Genomic DNA, 24158 nt, shown 5'->3' on the forward strand with positions numbered 1-24158 from the left:
CCCAGTCCGGGACCCCTGGAATTAGGCCGGAAGGTGGCCTGCCTACCCATCTGTGCAACCAGCAGAACCAACACCACTTCTCTGCTGTGTGGAGCAAACCCAGGCAGAACCGACTCATCGCCTCTTCCGCGTGGGTTTATCGGACGCAAAAGACTCTGTTAACCATGTAGCTGCATCGAAACTGCCCCCTGTGCATAGCTTTCCTGACTCAGGCCTTCACACTTCTCGTCGACAGCAGCCTCAAAGATGACACAGGTTCTGGCACTGCAGCCTCACAGCTCCTTGAAACCAATGCATCGCCTCGACTGTGCGACACATCAATGACACCGGACTTCGCATCTCAAGCAGTTGTCAATGGGATCCTTGACGATGATGCAGGACTTTGAATCACATCTCTGCAGCACCTCTGAACTGATACATCGCTTCAGCTGCATGAAGCATCCTCGGTGCCTAAACTTTCAATGCTTCACAACCAGTATGTAAGGTGCTTTGTTAAGCAGGCCTAAGGGGGTCCCTGTAGCCAATCGGCGCACCATCCTGGTCAGCCTGAACTTGAGATTTTATCTCAGTCCAGCATGACTAGATATCCACGGTTAACGCTGCATGCTTTTTAGTGATATTTTCACTAAAATCTTTAAAACTTTGTATCAGAATATCAGGGGAAAAAATTATTTATTTTTATGTTCTACTATTATTTCAATAAGATCTCAAATACAGTGATGGGATTATTTTTACTATGGATTTGTAACTATTTGTGAAGAATTTAAAACTTAGTTGAATAGTGCAATCTAGTACTTTAAGTATATTTTCTATGTCTAGTCACTGTGGGTAAACATTTTCTGAGGCAGCGGGCCATGCTATTGGTTTAACAAAGGCTGTAACAGCATAATGTGTAACCATCAGAATTAAACATCTTCTACTGCATGTATGAAGTGCCAGTTTATTTCACTAAAGAGAATTACCGCGAGTTGCTGTACATATGTATATACATGTATAAAGGATTTAATATTGACAAGCTTTTTCCTGGCACTTCTGCTACTAACCTCGCTTGAAATGTGAATTTTCAGATACTGACATTTTGACAATTGAATGATAGTTCAATCTAAGTTGGAGAGACATATTGCTGTGGTTATGTCCTTTGTGCCAAAGGGCACATGATGCTTTGGCTGTATTTCATTAGTTAAGTGGGGAGATTTTATATTGACGAGACCTGAAATGTTTCAGTGTTCATTACTGATAATCCTATTAAGGGTGTTCCTAGCTAGTGTAATGTTAAAATATGTGGCACAATGATAACATGTTATAGTAGCTTAGGTGGACTTCAATTGAGAAAAAGTAGCTCTCACTACAGAAAAGGTCAGTGGTTACCGCTCTGGTTATTGCTGGAACTCCTGGTTCATTGTTCATATAGGTGTGAATACTACAGCTGGGCCTCCAACATGGCTAATTTTCTATTGACTTAGCTAGATTCAGTGTGGAGACAGTGTATGCTTTGCTAACAGTAGTCATGAGCTACTCGTTGGAGATCCCTCCTCTAAATATAAACGATATGATGTATGAAAGGGTTTCACCCATTTTAGGTCTACAGAGCAACACATTGATGCATAACACCCAAGATTATGCGATGACTCGTGATCATTTTCAGTCATGTTCTTTTCACTGACATCCTCCAGCTCTTTGGAAGTTGTTGTCCTGCTTCTTCACATCTGGACTGGTTTTGTTAACACATCATCAAATCATGGGGGCGTAGGAATGGGAGGGGATGGAAAGGAGTTGACCCCTCCCAGTAGATTTTTGTGTGAGAGCATAGGGAACAGTCAAGGTACTAAGCAGCCAACATGGTTTCATGTGAGTTTCACTGTAAAGCAAACCTAACTATGTCTAGGCTCCTGCCTCTGCACCCCTGCTGTTGCATAGAGGTGTCTTGGGGCAAAAAGAAGGAATGTTACCTCACTCTTGTGCAGTGCTTTCAATGGAAAAAAATAAGTGCAGGTACTCATCAATTTAAGCAGTGAATGGAGGAGGGGCAATTGTGGGCGGGGCTAGAACAGAGCTTGGAGGCAGATAAAAGTAATTTGCCCAGAATCACATGATGTTGAGCTGAAGCTGGGCCTCAAACCTGTTTCGATAGTTCCTTATTAGGCAGCTCTGACTCTAACATTACATCCTCACAATTTTCCTATCTAGGAAAGATGCCTCACAGTCTATGCAAACATAACCCCCCCCACCAAGGCCTGAAAGACACTTGAGCGACGGTGCTAACATCAGGCACACAGCAAGGCCAATTCACTAACTCTCCCCCTTTCACAGCAAACTATAGCTTCAGGGCCCTAGCTGGACAAACAGGGAAGAAAAGCAAAGAGACCCTTAGGCACCATCTCATTGCCCAATGTCTGCCTTCCCAATCTGATGCTGGGTAGTGTGTGAAATCTCCCCCACCCCCACCCCTCCTCGCAGACTTGTGCTGAGAGGTGCATTGATCTTGGGTGTCAAGCTGTAATTAGATTTGTGGGGTAGGGCATAGGCTCAGAGTCCCACATCTACAGTGTGATTGACTGGGCAGGGTCTGATTGGACCCTTCACTTTTATTCACAGAGGGGCGCAGGGCATCCACAACCCTAAACGCGACCTTAATTGATGTAAAGAAGCCGCTGCAGGATGCTCAGCAGCGGCTCCATTCAGACTGCCCCTCCCTCCATTCTGCATTCTCTTTTTCAGCAGCAGCTGAGCAGAGCACTTTCTGCGCAGCAGCACAGCCTCCAATCTCCACGAGTCGGCCCTGCCTGACTTTCCCCTAAGAGTACCGGTACTGTCCTTGGCGAAGGAAAAGTGCCGGTACTCAAAGGAAGAAAAATAAAAAGTGCTGGTACTCCGTACCGGTGAGTACCGGCCCATTTAAAGCACTGCTCATGTGTATCCAATCATTATCAGAGGAGTAAAGTTTGTAGTGTACAATAGCACTGTTGGTTCTGTGTGTGAGGCTTAAAACTGAATGTTCATTTGATGAATCACACTACATCCTATAAGATTTACATTTTGGTATTTTTTAAATAGTCCTTCCAGACTGTATAACAACATTTGCTTTTTCTTTTGAAAATCTGTGGAGCAAGTCTGGAAAGAATGTTGTAGATTGGAGATTATTTGAACCAAGCAAAATGTAAAAACAAACTACATTTGAAAAAATGGTTCACTTTCAATATACATTATGACTAATGTTTATTTCTATAATATAGAGACATTCTTGCATTAACAAGGATGGAAGGCTGAGTGTTGGCATTCACTATTTCTTCAAATGGCTCTCATGCAAAACATGGCAAACAGCCACTCACTCTCTAATCATACAGCAAGTTTGTCTACAGGAGCACCCCCATGCTGGGATCAAAAGGAATCCTACTAGAAGACCACAAACCCAGAACTCAGTAGCTAGACTCATCCTCCACCTCACAGAACTCACATCACACCACACCTCAGGAAGTACCACTGGCTCCCAATACACAAATACCCTCATATCAAACTCTCACACACACATTCAAAGTGCTACATACCTACATACCTTAGGCTCTGCCATCTGGAACAGTCACATCTCCTTTCACCAACCACCCAGACTAATTTCCAGGCATCCCACTGACACAAATCTCATTCTCCTGATCAGGATAGCAGGCCCTCTCTCCTAAAGCATGGAAAGACCTCTCGCCTGGGGCCTAAATACTATTGGTCCAGAAGGTGCAGTGCACCGAGGCCAATTGCTCTAGGGGGCCCATTAAATCCTGATAATTGGTGTATTTTACTTTCTCAATATTAGTCAAATGAGCCATTTTCCTTGCTTGTATCTGGGCCATGGCATCCTTACTACGGTACTGCCTCTCATTCTACATCCAAGCCTCCTCCCCTCTTCTTGAATTCCTCAAGAAGATGAAGATTTGCTTTTTCAATGTACCAACCTACTTTAGGCAGGGCTTAGCATACACATCTGCTTTGCATCAGTATACCCTCACAGGTGATAGTATGCTTTACACATTAACATATACAACTGGGTTGTTGGTTGAGGGGGTTTGATCCCTTCTAAAACAACAGCCACGATCATTGTCAGGGTGAACCACAAGTCACTAAATTAGCATATGCTTACCCCTCTGATAGCTTGATATAAATGCAGTCAGGTTTAACTTGAAGGCAATGTGAAAAGTATTCATGCTGCACTTAAGTGGTAATAAAGTGCAAACACAACACAAGAGAAGTCCCACACCAACTTAGCAAAACAGAGTAAATGTAATAAATTATTAGACACCGAAACAACAAAAATGAATATGCCAACCACAGACTTCGATTTGCATGAGACTAGGGTAAAGTAAAATGTTATGGCTGATCGAAATGGGGTGTGGTTCGGATACCAAGTGGATTGGGCTCGGTCTCAGCATACCTTCAGACTTAAAAAGAAATGTATATGAAAAAATGTGTAAGAACGTAAGAATTCAACGTGGCAAGGCAACAGGTGATATCTGAGGAGGAGCTATCGTCATCGAGGAGTTGCTGAACAAAGTCACAGTGAAGATTTCTACCTTAGGACTTAGTCTCCAGAGTCAAAAACATCTCCTGGGGGGGTGAAATTGCCAGCTGTAGCTAATGAGGGATGCATGTGGCTGGTTACCTCGTCTGCGAGTAGAAGAACGTAGTGGTAACTGCAGTGAAGTCAAGCTGGCCGGTGATAAACCCTGGGCAGTTAAACAAGCAGGTAAGTCTAGGCCTCCTCACAGTTCTCAGAGCACTTTTTGGGTACCTTTTTTAATTGCTTTCAAGGGTCCAGGACTGGAGAGCACCACTTTGAGAGTCAGGACTCACTCAAGTAGGGTCAAGGTTCAGGTTCAAGATAGTTGGAGTGTTTTAGGTACCTGAGACTCTGAACAGGAGAACAGCCAACTAACCCTTGGAGTAACTCTGGAAGTCCTGGGCTTAAGTAGAAGGGCAGTGCTCTAGCAGCAGGACAGACCTCTTGGGCATTTGAGCAGCCTTCTGGCAGCAGAGCAGTCCTTTCTGGTGCAGTAAAGCAGTCCCTCTGGAGTGCATGCCAAGTCACAGCAGGAGGCAGTCCTCAGAGTCCCTCTGCTGTTTCAGAAGTGAACAAAAGAGTGGGTCTGAGGGTCCTATGTTTATACCTAGTGACTCTTTTCAAGTGGCTGAAACTTCTGGAGGCATTCTCCCACAGACGTTTCTGTGGCTTCCTGCCTACCTGCACTTGTCCCAGTTTGTCATTAGGCACAATAGGCTAGTGTGACGTTGTCTGTGTGAAAGCAGGGCACATTCTATAGAAGTGCAAGTGGAGTTGTGTACAGCTCCGCACCCCATCTGCCTGAGATGGCTCACCAAGGCATATCTAGTCCTATATTGTGTGGCTGTGAGGAAGAAATACACAAAGCACAAATGACAATTACACTCAGTCATGTGACCCAGGAACAGGACCAAGGCAGCAAATGGTTAGGACAAGGAAGTTCTAAATGTGCCATTTTCAAAATTGTGACTTAAAATCTGACATTACCATTAAAGAGTATTTTTAAGTACAATTCCTCAGACGCCAAACATGACTTTTCCACCTGTTCCTAATCAATGTTAGCACTTATTAAATGTAATAAGGTAACAGAATGTTATCCTATGGTTGAGGTAGGCCTCCCAGTAGTGAAAAACAACATTTTTCACTACAAAGTCAAGTAAAACTTAAGGGCACATGTTCAGCTTCTTAATTACAATGCACCCTGTCCTATGGCTGTCTAGGGGTCGACTTAAGGGGTGACATATGTATTAAAAAGGAAGTTTTAGGCCTAGCAAAGGGGTTATTCTGCCAAGCAGAATTGACAGGTCAAAGGTGCACACAGGCCACAATGGCAGACCTGGAATATGTTTTAAAGGGCTACTTAGGTGGGTAGCACAATAAGTGCAGCAAGCCCACTTGCAGCATTTAATTTACCTTACCAGATCTGGGTAGATAGTATACCACTTTACTAAGGACTTACAAGTAGCTTACATATGCCAATTAGGTGTAAGCCACATTTGCCATGTTTTTGGGAGTGATCACAAGCACCTTAGCACTGGTTAGCAGTGGTAAAGTGCACATAGTTCTAATGCTAACAAAAGCACATTCAGAAAAACCACAGAGAGAAGGCAAAAGGTTTGGGAGAAGACCACCGTAAGCCTGACAGGCCTAACAATAACTATTTATTGAGAAGATCACTTTGGACGACATAACATCTGCATACTACATTGCAAAGTTTGGAACTAGAGTATCTTGAAATCCTCACTTCCCTATTTGGGCAAGAGAGGGTAAATAATGTTTTATAGACTTTGATTATCTGCTACACATTGTGGAGTGCCTAGAAGCAATAATGTATGTGCCAGAGGCTATGCATGGAAAATGTATTAATTCAAAATGATGCAATGTCAGTTCTCTATAGCTGTCCAGTGGCCCTATTTCAGGAGTTTGTAGATCATATAAAATAAAATAGTAATAACTTATTTTTACGTGGAGCATTACTAAACAATCTCCTGTTTTTAACCACTATAAATTGCAGGTGCTCCTTTTACCCAACTTAATGGTACTTACTGGCCTCAGAAGGATGGACAGCTGAGTTAGCTTTGCTGGCATTGGAACTCGAGACCTGCAGACCACTGCATGTTTATTCAGTTTTCATTGTAAATGTAATACATTTGAGTGTGTTTTCCTTTTACATGTCCAAAGAACAGGTTGGGAATTTTTTTAGCCTGCATTACTACCACCATTTTTTTTAATGTGTACGGCCAGGAGAACCTGCAGCACTCCTGGAAAACATCATCGTCAGGCTAGTCAAATTTTGATATCCCCTTTATGGCAAAATGCTTTTTAAAAAATGTTGGGGTCAATCTCAAAAACCAAACACCCGAGAGGAATATCCCTAGCTCTGTGTAAGTGGAAGATGGTATTAACAGACCAGCACTTTCAAAGAATACCTGTTTTGTCACATTAACAGAGGCCTATATAACGCTGTATTGCAACTTTTATGGTCTCGCAGGACTGTGGTGCATTAAACTGTACAAAGGAAGAAAATTGGGGAATATACTAAGGGATCTTTATGTGTCAGCAAATTAAACCATATCTTAAGAAAAATAAGAGTAATTTTAGCTTTGTCTGGAATTAATGGCATTGTTTCATAGATATTGCTCAACAAACTCCAATTTAGCTTTACAACCCTTAATACCAACTGTTTGTTTTCAAGCAAAAATAAGGAGACAATTTGTTATCTCAGCAGGGTAAATTGGTACAGTAATAGGTGAGAGTGGAGCCTTAAGGGAATAAGCAGGGGACAAAAGGCCAAAAAGACTTATGGCCTTGTTACGAGTTTGGAGGCCCATTGACTGTGGTACCCGCGGGAAACAACCATCACAGCGCAACTTTTACAACGCACTACCATCACAACGCAACTTTTACAACGCAAGATCCATTACAACGCATGCCATTGCAACGCATGCCATTACAACGCAGATGCTATTACAACGCATGCCATTACAACGTAAGTATGGGTAAGCATTTAATTAAAAAAATAATAATTTATTTTTAAATTAATTTTCTTAAAATTATTATAATTTATTATAATAAATTTGAATATGTTAATTTAATTGTATTTAAATCAAATAATTAAAATTAAATTTATTTTAATTAAACCCCCTGGAGTTATGATAGTAATTTTTACCCCTACACTATCCATAACTTACCCTACTATTACACCCCCCTGGAGTTAAAATAGTAATGTTTACCCCTACGCTATCCAACACTTACCCTACTATTACACCCCCCTCGAGTTAGAATAGTCATTTTAACCCCTACACTATCCAACACTTACCCTACTATTACACCCCCCCTGGAGTTAGAATAGTAATTTTTACCCGTACACTATCCAGCACTTACCCTACTATTACACCCGCATGGAGTTAGAATAGTAACTTTTACCCCTACACTATCCAACACTTACCCTACTTTTACACCCCCCTGGATTTAGAATAGTAAATTAAATTTTAATAAATGAAAATTACAATTATTTAAATAAATTATTTTTTAAAATTGTAATTAAATTAAAATTAAATTAATATTAATAAATGTATATACTTACCTATACTTACGTTGTAATGGCATGCGTTGTAATAGCATCTGAGTTGTAATGGCATGCATTGTAATGGCATGCGCTGTAATGGATCCTGCGTTGTAATGGATCCTGCGTTGTAATGGATCCTGCTTTGTAATGGATCCTGCTTTGTAATGGATCCTGCGTTGTAAAAGTTGCATTGTGATGGTATGCGTTGTGAATGTATGCGTTGTAACGTCATACATTCGGTACCCGCTGTCCAACCCCCGCGTGCTCGGTAGTATGACTGTCGTACTACGAGTTTTGCGGATTGACTTTGCTAAGACTTCCAGCAAGCCGACGACCTCCGGGTCGCAGCAGAGGAAAGGCAGCTGCCATAGTATGGTACTACGGAGTTACACTGCCATCTGTATTACAAGTTACCTTTTCTATGAGCTGACTGCGGCGGTCTGACATAAAGCCTAAAGTTGGCAAAAACAAAGGATTTAGGCTCGTACTCAGCCCTTTCTTGGTTTTTCAGGCAGAGTTTGAGGTGGATCCCTTGATCAGTTACCCCAGGTACCAAAGCAGCATCTTCACGCAGAGGATTATGGCCCTGTTTGCAGCAATGTACAGGTGAGTTATTTCTGTACCATATACCCATTGCTTGGGCTTCCCAAATATATACCCGACAACGGCAATGAGTAGGAGGTATTTTTAAAAATATATCATGCATATGTGTGCATCCGACACATATGCAGTCGAAATGCTCACACAGGCGCGTTAGAGAGTAAAGAGCGGTTTTCTTTCAAGGAGCGACTTCCGAAAACATAGATGAGACTTGAGACGAGATATTTAGTGGCTTAAATTTGAGAGATCAGAGCAAGAAAAATAGCGGTTACTGTGACATTGAGGAGGTCACATCTTTTTTCGAAAGATAGTTTCACACAGATTTTCCCCTGATGAAGGCGCCAGTGAGGTGCCGAAATGCATTGGGTTTATTGAAAGTTTATTGAAAATGTTTTATGGCCACATTATAATGTAATGCTGAAATAAGCAACAGTATAACAATGTTAGAAATTGGAATGTAATAATTATAAATGATTATCGTTTGAATATTGGATGTATCTAGAAAAATGGTGAAAATTATAAGTTGAATTTAAAATTTTATATCAACTATCATAAAAGATTGAGGATTAGAGTGAATAAGCACATGAGAGAGAATAAGGCGCGTAGCACCAAGTGCACAGTGCGTGATTAGATGGGCCAGTACACCCATCATAACTTACACACAGGCATCAATACACATTGAAAATGTATCACCACTGCAAAATCTCTGCAGCCACTCTGTGGTCACCAAGGTAAACTTATAATAGGGAGGTCCATAGAACACTGGCGCTGCAGTCTCCTAGGGGTCTTTGGGCGGTCAGACTACCAAATTCAAAATAAGGCCCTTAGGTTTTTGTGGGTACAGAAAACAAAAAGAATCTCCTTCCTCCAGCTGCTGTTGGTTTTCAGTGTTCATATGAGCTCTAAAAGTAGAGCCATTGCTCGAAGTGCTACATATTTCAGCAAAGAATCAGGCAATAATGCTTAGGACATACATATCACCCTTGGGCGTTCTGTTATTTTATAGTATTTGGATTTGTAGAGCACACATTTAACGTGAGGGGGGACTGAGTTGGTGAGTAGGGCAATATGGCTGCTAGTTGAATAGCTAGGTCTTCAGTTTCTTGAGAAATTCAAGAAGGGATGACAAGATCCTGATGTGGTGTGGAAAGTCATTCCAGGATTTGGCAGATTGTTGGAGAAAGAGCGTCCTCCTGACTTGCTCTTGTGGACATGCAGTATTTGCGCAAGGTGGAAGGACGCGGAGCACAGTTGTCTGGTGGGCTGATTAAAGTTGGTGGAGGTTCGCAGGTCTGACGTTGTATACGTTTTTGCATTCCTCGGTGTTAGAACTGGCATCTTTTTTTTTTTTTTTTTTAATTTATTTATTTTTCTTTTTTTGCAATGAAGCCTAACAAAAAAAGAAGAAGGACTAAAATATTTAGGGCATTAAAAGAGCAGGCCTGATAATCTGTAAAACAGATAGTTAGATCAGAGACCCTCCTATTCTGGCTGCTCTCCAGTTTGTTACAGGAGCCCAAAGGCTCTCACGCTTCCTCCTACCTTTAAATTCATAAAGACATGATTCTATATTATGGATACCCAACAGTCTAGACATCCACATCTGAAAGGCAGGGGGAATCGCGTCCTTCCAAGCTGCAGAAATTAAAATTCGAAATACTGCAACAGATAAAAACACTAAAGCTCTTTCATCTTCCCCCAAACCCAATTTAGAGTCTATACCAAGCAACATTAGAGTAGGGGATAGGTAGATGGAATGACCTAGCAGCCCCTTCCAGAACTTCATTATCTCCTTTTTAACAGAATCCAACCTGTTACAAGAAAAGAACATATGTGTAATATCGGCCTGACTTTCATTACATCTAGGACAGCTATAATTTTCAGCTATACCCCAGGCGTATAACTCAACAGGTGTATGATATAGATTGAAAATAGTCATATAATGTTGCGCGCGTAAATTAGATGCTCGGAAAACCTTTTTGTTTAATGACAGAGCAAGATCCACATCAACATCAGGATCTCCCAATTTTAAAGCCCAGTTAGACTCCACTTTCTCAATATCATCCTGGATTCGTTCTACCGAACAATTATAGATAATCTTGATCTTTCTACAACCTTTATAAAGTATCTCCATCAAAGGGAAATCCACTGTCGATGAAATCCTTGGTCTAACAGATCTGATCATACGGGTAACTTGGCCATATAGCAGCCAGTGATTATCTGGAATACCATATCTTCCCTGCAACGTCTTGAATCGCAGGATTCCATCCCCTTCAACTATATCTCCCAAAGATCTTATCCCCCTTCTCTTCCACATCTGCAAATCTCTATCAGTATTCAGATGGGGGAGAAGAGACGAGTTACACAATTGTACATATGGATTTACTTTCGGAACATTAAACAATTTCATTATAGCTTTCCACACCTGCCATACCCCATACAGAGTCTTCAACCTCGTTTTTTTGTAAAAACACTGCTCCAACTCACACTGCAGCAAATCTGCCCAATAGCATCCTATAAATCTGGGGGGTGTTGTCCATCTACAATCCCAAGTCCTGTGACAGTGACAGATTCATCCTGAAATAAGGTAGTCATTTGAACCAAGAGACAGGCCCAATGATATAGTCTCAAGTTCGGGAGAGCCATTCCCCCCCATTCTGTGGGTAACGACATTAAGTTTGTAGAACGCCTTACCCTTTCATATTTCCAGACGAACCTAATAAACACAGATTCAAGATGTTTCATAATCTTATCCTCTATTAATAGAGGAATAGCATGGAATAGGTATAGCACTCTAGGGAACATAGACATTTTAACTGTATTCACCCTACCTACCAATGAGAGATGTAGCACATCAATTCTTTTTAATTCCCTTTCCATATTCTTAATAAGCAGCAGGTAACAATCTTCCCCACAGTGGCATTGATTTTAACCCCTAGGTATGTAGCAGATTCAACGAATCTGTAGTCAGTTTTAATAATATTTTTGGAGCATATGACCTGCGTTTTTGCTTCGTTTAATAAACACCCGGACTCAACACCAAACATTTTCGCCATCTCCACCAAGATAGGAAGGGACTGCTGTGGGTTAGTTGTTATAACGGCCAAATCATCAGCATATGCCAAGATCTTATTTGGGTAACCATTGCAAATCACTGGAGTTATACCAGGGCACGCCAGAATACCCTGAATGAGGGGATCAATATACAGGGCAAAGAGAATAGGGGAGCAGGGGCACCCCTGACGGGTTCCCCTCTTGATGTTAATCACCCCTGATTTCTCACCCATAGCCGTCACCCTAGCAACTGGGTCTACATACATTGCCTTGAGGGCTCCTATAATATTAGAGCCAAATCCCCTTGCCGCTAAGACACTCCAGAGAAAGCTCCAATCAACCCGATCGAAAGCCTTCTCTGCGTCGAGCAGGATCATGGCCATCCCCCCCCCCCCCCGTGGCAGCCTGGGCGTCAAATAGTGATATTGCCCTACAAGTATGATCAGTTGTTCCACGACCAGGGACGAACCCATGCTGCCACGGGGATACGAGACTACCAATGACCCTGCCCAACCTCTTTGCCCAAATTTTCGAATAAAGTTTAGTGTCTGAATTAATCAGTGATATGGGGCGGTATGATCCTGCTTTTTCTACTGGTTTCCCCTTTTTATGGAATATTGCAATATTTGTCTCTTTCCATGAGTTAGGTATCACACCTGAGCACATAACCCCATTAAACAGATCTAATAAAAGTGGGGCAATTTCTGCTTCTATAACTTTATACACTTCAAGGGGAATCCCATCGGGACCTGAAGCCTTCCCGGAGGCTAGCTCCTGCAATGCTGCCGTAACCTCTAATAATGTAATGTCCTCATCGAGTTTTTTTTTAGTTGAATCCTCTAATGACGGACCAGAGTCTCGGAGTCCCTCCCCAGGTTTTTTACTAGATCCTTCATGGTCATATAACCGCTGATAAAAATTCTCAAATATCGTGAGGATATCCTTAATTTCCGTATACCCAACCCCATCCTCTTAGATGCGGACAATGGAATTCCTGGCCTTTTCCTGCCTTAACCGGAGAGCAAGCGCGCTCCCCGGTCTCATACCTTTTTACCCTATTGGTTTGATTCTCCCTTATGACCGTCTTAGCTACCTCTTTTTGAAGTGCTGCTTTAACTACTGAGAGGATTTTCTGACTTTCAGTACTATTTACCCCGGTGGCTATATCGTTCATATGTTGTCCTTCTGCCTTCACTAATTCCGCCATTAAGGCCTCCATCTTACCCCTGTCTTCCCTTCTCAACCTAACAGAGCAGCTAATGGTCTCGCCCCATAACCCCGCTTTAAAAGTTTCCCAAACCATATTCCTGGAGGTGCTATACCTGTTTGCCGCAAAAAACTGTGAAACCCATTTTTTCAGATGATCTGTAAACCTAATATCACTAAGTAGCTTCCTCTCAAACGACCAAACATTTCTTTCCCTTTCCCTATAACCTAAATTATAAGATAAAACTAAAGGGTTATGGTGTGAGACCACTCTGGGGAGTTTAATAATATCAACTTTAGGTAGTTCAGATGAAGAGATGAGAAAATAATCTAACTTTGTTTACCTTTGTGCTGGATTAGAAAAATAGGTAAATCCATAATCCTGAGGAAATGTTGCCCCCCCAGACATTCTGCAGCCCGTGGGAGTCCAAAAGGGATTGTACAGATTGGAAAACCTTGGGCTTACGACCCAAATATGGTGTGGAACCAGCCCAATCAGCCGATATATTAAGATCCCCTGCTACTATCAGCGGGGTAGACCACCCCACCAATTCAGCCTCAAGAAAGTCAAACATCTCAGGCTCATTCTGGTTTGAGCCATACGTTACGCATAACGTAAAGCCCAGGTCTAATTGAGCAACAACCCAGGGAAGATGGGTCTCCTGTATGCAGACAATATCTATTTTTTCATGTTTAACCACATAAGCCAACCTCTGTCTCTTCTTCAAATCATTCAGGCCTCCTGCATTTATTGTACTGATTCTAATATTAGCCATCACATTGTGCTTGCATCTCACCAATCAGATCCTTTAGCATGTTTTTATTCATCATCTCAGACCTTTGCCCTAGGCTGTACCACCTCCCCTTTTTCCCCATTTTCCACCCACTCACCCCGCCCTCTACCCTCCCCCTTCTGTCCCTTCCCACCACCTCCCCACCCCTCCACCAACCCCTACTTTCCCCTCGTTGTGAGGCACACAGACCCAGTCTGTGCAGTGATGGAACGCAGTGTTTGCAGTGAGGATAATGTGAACTAATACGAGGACCGCAACTATTGTGGAGCCCAAAACCTAAATAAACTCAAAAACATTATCAAATTAACAATATAGAAGCCGTGAATTAGAAAATCCTTGGGCCCACCGACCCGCCGCCCTGCCATTCAAATCAGCTACGCCTGAAATATTAAGGAATCAACATCAAGAGTCAAAGTGAGTCCAGATACTCTTTCACCTTAATCTCTGAAGAGAAAAATAAAGCCTTTCCATTATTGATGATTTTTAACTGCGCAGGGTTTAGCAAAAAGGCCTGCAAATTCTTATCCTGGCAAGGCTTGATCATTCCTCTCAGCCGCCACCGCCTCTCTACCGTGGTATGGCAGAAATCAGGCCTTACAAAAAATGAAATCCCTTCTGCACTCCGTCTTGCATTTGCAAAACTGCCCTTGGATACTCCCCCTCCTTAGTATTCTTTTTTACATTGAAAGGGGTACGGTGAACTCTTTGAATCTCGGTGGACCAGTTCCATCCATTGAGCTCGGGGAAGGCCTGACTAAAAAGTTTGATTGTATATGCCCTAATATCAGACCCTTCAGCTCCCTCAGGAATTCCCAGGTCCCGGAGATTGTTCCTGCGCAGTCTGTTTTCCATCTCCTCGAGCTTCCAGTGAACATCAGTCATTTGCGCACCATAAGAGCCATCTTTAGAAACTGCTTCAGCAACTTCCGATTCTGTAGATACGATCCTATCTTCTAGGTTTGCCACTCTGTCGCCAGTGGTGGCGCAGACTTTTGACAATTTTCTAACCACCCCCTGCATCTTTTTCATAGCAGAATGGGCTTTCTGTCTATCTTTGCGAGTTTCCTCTCTATACACTAGGATCTCCTGATGTATTGTTTCTAGGAGTGACATCTGCGCAGACTCTAAACCAGGGCTATTCTGTAAAGGATTATCCAGGGGATGATCCCAGCTTGACTCATTATGGACAGTAGATGTCGCCCCCTTAATTCCAACGCCTGAAGCTTTAAATGCCGTCGCTGGTTGATCTAATTCAAGATCACTTTCAAAGTCTAAGTCGGAAGAGCCGATTTCTTCATCATCAGTCCATTCTTGACCATCCGAAGCAGAATAGAAGGCCTCGCTTGGGACACTCTCCTTCCCCTCCCCGTTCTGGACACCATAAGTCAACACATCTGTGGCCCGGTTCTCATCTGTGATAGAGGACGATTGAATTACTATCTCATCTGCCACATTTGACCCATTTACAGCAACCAAACCTGTCACTGATGGGGTGAGCTTAAAGTGTTGCTCTGCAGTAGCTCAAATCCCGCCTGTAGTGGTTCCTTTACACTCTTGCCCGAGTTGTTAGCCGTATTATCACTTGTGCCATCTATCGCTGTTTGTTTATCGCCCTCCTTCAGCTGATTTACCAGTCCTAACGGGGCATTGGAGGAGATATTATTCTCATTCGAAGCTAGATGGTCCAGGGGGTGCACTATCTCAGCCCCTTTAACATCGTTCAGTTCAATTACTGTTACTCCTTCATCCTTTATATCATTCGCACCCTCTTCAGCCCCCTTCTCCTTACCAACTTTAGCAAAGAGTTCAGCAATTGAGGCAGTCGCTAGCCGTGTCCGTGCTCCTGCTGGCTGCTGTATCTGTAGCTGTTTCCTTTTCCCACGCACATCAGCAGGGGGTGTATGCGCCCCTCCGGATTCAGCCAATTCCTCCTCCCTTTGTACATGTTCTTTCTTTCTAGCACCCAGGTTTTTTGCTGTAGAATTCACTTTCGGGGCCATAATTGCACAAGCAGTATTCTTAACCACGAACTGGCAAATGCCGTCTCCTCCAACCCGCCTCTTCTTTAAGTAATTTTTGGCGTCTACCTCTGCGTCTACGGCGTTTCTCAGCTGAGAGCGTTTACCGCACCCTCCCTTGGTCCGCCTCACAGCTGTGCTGAGCCGCTTCCACCTCGGCAGTACCACAGCGAGAATGCTCAAAAGATCCCGAAGAATCTGCCTCGCAGAGCCACGACACGCGAACATAGACTGCATCCAGTTTCCCCAGATGAAAACAACTTCCTTCACTTTGCATTGAACCGCGGCCGCGGTTGTAAATCCCGAGCCACTCAACAAACGCAGCAGATGGCGGACACGTAAGATTTATCTGTCCAAGTTCAAAGGTTCCACAGGTTTTTTTAGAGCTTGTTCCGTGGCAGGCAAACCCAAAAGGTTACAAAATTTTCATTCAGATGGCAGGAAACGTGGTGAGTCCCGAGCCATGTTAAATCCTTTCAGTGCTCCGAATAACAGCGTCCTCACTGCACCGCTGCTACAGCCACTAGTGAGCAGCCGCCATCTTGCCCCTAGACCTGGCATCTTTGGTGTGGTCTTCCCGACTTTTTGCCTCTACCTCCTGTGCTTTTGATGCTGTGCTAGATTTTGTTTTTACTAGCTTAGGTGCTTTTGGCACTTTGGCAATGATGATCAGAGTCAAAGTGCAAGTGCTCCCTGGGTAAATTGGTATTGTGATTATTTCTCCCGAATTGGCATATTTGTTTTACCAGTGCTTCCCTAGAAAAGTACACTGAGTGAGCCAGGCCTGGTAAATCAAATGCTACTAGTGGGCTTGCAGTACTGATTGCGCCACCCACATGGAGTAGCCCTCACAAGAGGTTTCAGGCCAGCCACCGCTGTGCCTGTGCGCAGTTTGTTAACTGCCTTGTCTACTGGGGAACAGTACCCACCTGCCAGGCCCAACTCTTCCCTTCCCTTCTCTTACAGCTAGGACACCCCTATGGTAGGCCCAAGGTAGCCCCCTGGGCAGGGTGCAGTGTATGTGAAAGGTAGGACATGTACTAGTGTGTGTAACATGTCCTGACAGTGATATACTGCCAATTTTGCTTTTCACTATTGAAATGCAATATTGTCCTATAAGTCTATGAGGAATGCTTTGTAACATGTTACACATATATCTTCCCATAGGGATAAGATTGAGAATTGGAGTTTGGTATCCCTGAACTCCGGATTTAATAACACATCTTTTAGTAAAGATGGTTTTAAAATTTTGTGTTTGAAAATACCACTTTTAGAAAGTGGCTATTTTCTTGTTCAATCATTCTGTGTGCCTCTGCCTGTTTTGTGGTTTGACTGTCTGGTTTCAGTGTGACAAAGACAGAGGATGTGCAATCCCTGTAGACAGCCTCTTGGGGGTTTGAGGTGTGCCTGGCGCTTCCTGGATGACCCAGACCTGAGCTGAATAGACCCTGGCTGCATATAGAGTGGTGGGAGGAGATTTACCTTGCACCTGAATGGAGCCTATCTCCCTTGCACAATGCTGTCTCCACCTCCTGTGGTCATGCGGCACCAGTGAAGGCAGAACTAGGCTTAGAGCCCTCTGCACAATGAGAACAAATACAATTTGGGGTATAAGTATCATACCCAAAACCCCAGACTCTAGACTACTTCTGGAACCAAGAGGAACCTTTGCCAAGGAGAAGAGATGGAGAAACTGAGGAAGAGTACTGCCCTTCCTGTGTGTCTGGGGTTTGACCTGCAGTTGCTGTTTCTGCCAAGGAAAGGAGAAGGACTTTGCTGTGTGATGTGTCCCCTGCTTGAGGAAAGTCTTGAAGGGCTAGAGTAGAGTTTGCCTCCTGTTTTGAAGTCTCAGGGACACAAACACACTCCCAGCTCCCCTGAACTTCCTTGCTGGGAGCTCTGACCTGCCAAGAGGTGCCTGTGACCGTGTTGGGCCTCTGCAGGTTGTTCCTTCTGTTGGGTGCTTGAAGACGCCTAAGAGAAGTAAGAAAACCTGTTTCCGTCCCTGTCAGCGATGCCGCTATATGCCACGACCTGCATCTATGCCTGGGCACCGCTCATGAAGTGAACGACGTACCGCCCGACCTGCACCGCAGCTCTAACGCCCTTTGATACCCACCGACGCCTGTAGTTATCGGCCGTGCCTGATGCCGGCACTCACACTGACTCTGTGATTGCCAGTGCCTGCATCCTGTTATCGTGGTGAAGATAACCGCCAAGCGTTACTCCATGAACTTGCTGACTTCGCATCGTCACCAGAACCGATGCCTCACTGCCAACTCAGCCGCCTTTCCCTGTCCTGGACACGACACGTCTCCTTCTCGCAGACACGACACCTCGCCTCCCCCATGACAGCCAGAGAGCCGGCCTCAACATCAGCACTGACACCTCACTTCCTTGATGCTGTGCATCATAACAGACTTTGTTTCCAAGGTACTGTTTGTTTGGGGGTTTTGACTCTGTGCCCGATGCAGCGCTCCATGCAGTCGGTGCTGTACTTTGGATTTATTGCTGTCACAACGTTGCACTAGCCCAAGTTGATACTTTTTGTTTTCTACAAGCTTTATTTTTGCAATAACCTTTCTAAAGTCATATTTTTAACTGTGTATGTTGAATTTTGGTCATTTTGGTCTTGTTCTGTTTAGATAAAGATACTTTATTTTTCTAAACTGTTGTGATGTCCTTTTGTGGTGATTTTACTGTGTTACTGTGGGTGTTGGTACAAATACTTTACACATTGCCTTAAGCCTGTCTGCTCATGCCAAGCTACCAAGGGGTGAGCAGGAGTTATGTAAAGTGCGTAGCCTGTAAATAGATAGAAAACCCCACCAAGAGCTCGCTGTTGGTAGCTCAGCCTCAGGTGACCAACTGCCTCAATAGGGAATAGAAAGGTACAGTCAGCTAGAGAGACTCCTTGGCATTCTATGATGTCATAAGTATAATAGTATTGTCTAGCCAGAGAGGAACAGTGAAGATAGTATTTACTACATAGCCCCCTTATCCTGACAAGAAGTAAGTGTCCCTATGTGAACAAAGGTGCCTACCTTTGCCAACAAGAGATCCCCATTTCTAACACTGGGTGAGCAGTTTGAGTTGGCATCGCTTCTGGATTGATAGCCACTCTAGATCTCTGAGGTGGAGCTTGGTGTGTGCATTGCGGGGAATGTTGAGGATGAGTCCGGTGGTGGCAGTCTAAGTGATCTGCAGTCTTTGTATGAGTTGATTTGTGATGCCGGCATGGAGTGCATTGCCATAGTCTAGTCTGCTGATTATGAGGGCCTGTGTGACTGTTTGTCTGGTGTCGGTGGGGAGTGAATGGAAAATCTTGCAGAGCATACGCAGGATGAAGAAGCAGGAGGAGGTGGCAGCGTTCACTTGTTTGGTCATTGTGAGTCTGTCGTCAAACAATGACCCCAAGGTTTTTGGCTGAAAGATGCTATTAATAAACCCCAAAATGGAGTCCTGGCCAGGAACAGTCACTAGAGGGAGACCTACTTAGAAATACCACCAAACACAAGGCCACAAAAGCAGAGCAATGCTTGTCTCAGGACTTGTTCATTCAGTATTTCTGAGGCCCTGATGTTCACCCAATTAAGGTGGAATGGGAAAAGTGGGCAGTAAAGCCCTGGGCAAGGGAGATGCCCTGCATTCCAGGACTTGTCACCAGTCTTTCGCCTGTGTGGTCTGGTCTACAGACACTCAAGTTGTAGCCCACATAAGCAAACCAGCGCAACAACAATTAAGTCCACCTGGATCACAGAGATGCTTTCATCTAAAGCAGTGAGAGAGAAGACCCTGTATGATGCAAGCCCAGCAGCACCAGACAGCACAATCAAGTGTTCTGCAAAGTCCACACAAAAACCCTAAGTGTGATGAGATCCCAATTTGAACGCAGAAGCGCAGCCAGGATGCAATGGACTCTGGCACAAACAAGGAAACCGCCTCTTTATCTGCTGTCCGGGTAGCAAAAATCGGCAGCAGATATCAGAATTTAATGAGCCCCACACAGCTCTTACGCTGGTGCCACAGCACCTGCTGCACTAATGGTAGCTACGCTCCTGTGTGAAAGCCTTTTCTGCGGTTTTGTGATCCCAGGAACTATTAGCTTCCTCCAGCAGTAGGTTCTCGGGCCGTAGGACACCTGCAGTGTGAGCTTTTCTTGAGTTTCTTGTCAATGTTACAGAACATCCTTAGTGTGAACTTCTACTCGGTGCCTTAGAATACCAGCTAGGATCCCCGGTAGTATCAGATTTCCTCAGCAGTGCCAGATGACCAGTTCGTAAATTATTAATAATTTGTAAACTATTACTATTTTACACAGAGCTTCTTTCTTTTTCACTTTACGCCTGGTGATTTTTCATGTTAGGATGTTTATAAGGACTTCCAGATTTGAGATGTGTTGGTACTGCGTCTCAAGTCTTTCCCCAGGGGTCCTGCAACCTTGTCAGAGACCCTAATAAATATAAGAAAAATAGGAGCCCACAACCTGTGGAACACAGTAAAAAATCTGCCACAACTGAGGTGCAAAAAGAACATCAGTTCTGGGCCCTGGTGCTGCTACATGAGCTCCGGTGCTGCTACACCTGTTGCACTGTTGATAGCTAAACCCTTGGCTGTCCCTGTTCACCTCAAACATTTATGGCCTGATTTAGCTCTCATTGGACAGGTTCCTCCCTCATAATAGTGACTGAATGATATCCCGTCCACCGAACTATGAATCTCATTATATGTCAGTGGTTCCCAAACTTTTTCAACCCGCGCCTCCGTAGACCTATTGGCCATTGGCCATGTTTCCCCGTTATTTTTCTTTTTTTGGCGGGTGGGAGGATGTAAGCCCAGCCTCGGGAGTACTTCCATTTTTCCCCATGAAAATAATTTGGATGAAGCCGATGAGGTATTATGATCATAGATGTAATTCTATCCCATCGACTGCGGAGCCCCATGCAGTGTCAACGACTGATTGAAAGGGCACAGGGTTCTCAGAGAAGTGAACGGTTATTTCATTGTGATGTAGTGCTCTTAAAAGAGGTTTGTCTTTAGCTAGTTCCTGAGCAGCGTTTGTGAGGCCCTGATAGATACAGGTATGTTGTTTCAAATCCTGGGTGCATTGATAGAGAAGGTCTGCGCCTACTGTCTAGTTTTTTTTCTTTTTTGCACATTATTGCATCCTGTCTGATGGTACCAGGCTGTCCTTGTTTCCTTAGCAGTGTGGTCCTTGAGTCTGAAGTTGGTGTCCAGGGTGAATCCAAGTAACCTTTTTTTGTGTAAAAGTTGGGGTCTGAATGGTTCCCAGTTCATGCTGCTGACTCATGTTTGGAATAATTACTGATTGTTGTTCTTGGTAAAAATAAAACACCCCTTTGAATGGGCTGAGCTTCAGATCAGTGCTGAACATCCCCTTCTGAATAAGTGGCAGAAATTGCTTGTGGTGTAGAAGGCCTGGAGCAGAGGACACTTTCAAGTAATATACCTTTTTCCAGCAGTGGCCTGTGAGTACTAAGATTGTAGCAGTGACCTCTCCCTGCAGTGTACCCCATGATTTACACAAAACACACACTCCCTCCCACCACTAATGATCACACATAACTCATTAATCCCCCATGCAGAAAAGGAAGTAAATGCAAGTATGTATTCAATGAGGGCTGAAGATAAACTTGTATTGATACAAACTGTGGCTCTTATTGTACACAATATAAATGAGCTATATACACATCAGTGCATAGATGTGCGTGTGGTGAACTATATACCTTTGTGTACAAACTAACTTCTGATAAGATGAGCTATGCATTAGCGTTCTTGTACTAAAAAGAGAAAAGGTGCATATTCCATCGTTCACAGTGCCTCTGTGAGGTTAGACCTTTTTGTTAACAATAGACACACTTGAGTCTTATTTTACCACTCTTTAAAACCTTTATCCAGCAGGTAACCACCAAAAGCTTACTCTACCTATCAGGTTTGTTACCAAGCCCCAACAACTCCACAGGTTAAAAGAAAAGATTGAGGATCAGTCAGAAAGACGTGGATTCTAGGTTAAACCTCCATGCCTTGAGCTGTGTTATGTATAAGGAGGAGTACGTTAAGGAAAAATCTGATTTGTTTCAATGGTAATAGCATCGGACTTCACAGCCTCATGTCATCTTGTTTGAGCATGTCATCTACGTTTGGTAAACATCTAATTTTTCAAAGACATGCCTGCATTGGTCTAAAATTCGAAAGCTTGCAAAGTTCACATTGAAAGGCTTGCATTAGTAACTGTGTGTGAAAATGAACAGATTACTGGGCAGCCACACCATGAAAAGAATGCAAACTAGACAATACCAAGGGCCAAGGACCCTCAGGACATTTGTAAAATAAACAGTTTTCTCAATGAAAAAACAATGAAAACCATTTTAACCAGGTTTTCTTCCGTAAAACGGAGCCTTTTTAAGCCATGCCAAAATAAACATATACCTGACCCATAAGTACGATATCTTATAGGATTTTTATATTTCGGCGGATGTGATCATATCCGTCACTGTTGTGAAGGAGTAACCAGTCCTCCAAGAACTAAATCAGGCCCTTGCACGGGAAATCCAGGACTGAAATATGGGGTTCGGACATGGAATTGGGTGATCTTACTCAAAAATTCTTGCAGAACTTGCATTACACTGGCACAGTACTGCATAGCCAGCCAGAATTTAGTAACCAATACATTATTCCTTTTTTTTGTTTTAGGGTTTACCGTTTATATAGCGCGAACTCGGACCCGCAGCACTTTACAGGAACACCAGTCCAGTTTGTTATCTGTTGTATCTTGAAGACACGGATATGTTGGGTGATTTGCCAAGAATCACAGGATGTCACGCGATGCCGAGACTCGAACCTGGCATTCCAACTCAAAATTCGCCAGCTCTGACCGTTAAGCCACACCCCTCCTCTTTAATACGCATTACCCTTGGCTGAGAGAGTTACCGCTTTTGAAAATGCTTCTGAAAAATCTTTTAAAGAATGTGAAAGAGATACTGCCATTCGTCCCGTCGTAACACTACTTCGAGCGTCCGCTTGCAGACCCCCGAGTTAAATTCTGCAGTGAAACCTCTATATGCGGCGGGGGCGGGTCCGGGTGAGGAGTAGTAGGGGTGCGGGAGAGTAGCTGTTAGTGAGAAGCGGTGGAAGTTCAAAAATGGCGACACCTACCTGAGCAGCGGCCTGAAGTACACCCAGTCCGTCCAAGGAGGCCTAACGCATCTCCGGTGAAAAGCGAAGCGCTCCGAGCAACGGCGCTGTCAGGGGATGGTGACCGATACCGACGAACAACAAACACTTCTTGCACTACGGATGCGGCTGCGCAGGGCTCAAAGGATTTCGGGAAAAAAGGAACAGGCGATTAGAGGAACCATTCTGAGAAGGAAGGAAGTGTCGAAAAGAGAATGCTTTTTGGAAAAGTTCGTGGTTCACCCTCTGCAAGGACGATGCTCTTGATAACGGTCATCTGTGCAGCGCGCGCTTCAATTGAGTTCACTTTTCGTGAATATTAAAGTGGTTTCTGTTGTTCAAATGAATGGCGTACGAAATGTAGGAGTACCGACCTCATAAGTGTTATTTGTGTGTGCTGATTGCAAAAGGGAACAATAGTATACCATGTTATAGGCATTTAAAGGACGAACTACATTTATCGATGCCAAAATGAACGACGGAACTTACTCACCAATTATCAATCCGTCTCCAGCCTCCTAAAGTGTAATCACAAGACTACCATGCGATCATATATTTGGCCGATTACAACAATCTGCAGTATCCTAATAACCCAACCCCCCTATTGAATCCGACCCCACCGCTTCCCGAGCCTCCCATCCTGCATATTGTATCCTCTTGAGAGCGTCTCCCTCCCCAACCCTTCCTGCACTAGAATCCAGTCTGACATTGTTGAGGCGCCTTCATCTCAAACAGACCAGAGCTCTCCCAAGAGTGGAGACTCCTGCCCTAATATAAGGACCAATGGGCTGCACATCTCCTTGACGCATTCAGTGGGGTGTTGGCCTTCACCAGTCATCTTCTCTGCAGCCATGGGTAGTCACAAGACTTCACTCCATTGCACTGCATGAGGGGGTCGTTTTATGTCCAGCACCTTGCTATGAGTCGCTTTGCAGGTCCCAACATATGAAGGATCATTGCATGGCACTGCGAACCTTGATTCTCCATAAACCGGTGGCTACTCCTATGTGTAAGAGGACATAGTCCGGGTTCTGTATAATCGAAGTTCCATAACGTTATCTACAATGCTCAACGCTTCCTTCTAAAATATCTGATTAACTGACAGACCCTTCAGATGTCTCCATCGTTCCCTCCCCAGAGTTACACATCCAGCACTTATATGAAGTACCTGCATATATAAG

The 24158-nt window shown here is 43.9% G+C and overlaps 1 protein-coding gene across 1 annotated transcript in view; it reads right to left on the reverse strand.

The window, feature by feature from the left end:
- LOC144767648 (B-cell receptor CD22-like) overlaps nt 1-23203 on the reverse strand; it is a 442866-nt gene extending 419663 nt beyond the window's left edge. Inside the window, exon 1 of the mRNA XM_078651046.1 lies at nt 22960-23203. The gene's annotated coding sequence lies outside the window, so the exon portion shown is untranslated. The remainder of the gene's footprint in view (nt 1-22959) is intronic.
- Between the last annotated feature and the right edge of the window lie 955 nt (nt 23204-24158).

This window comes from Lissotriton helveticus, chromosome 7 (assembly GCF_964261635.1).
Source record: "Lissotriton helveticus chromosome 7, aLisHel1.1, whole genome shotgun sequence".
NCBI lineage: Eukaryota > Metazoa > Chordata > Amphibia > Caudata > Salamandridae > Lissotriton > Lissotriton helveticus.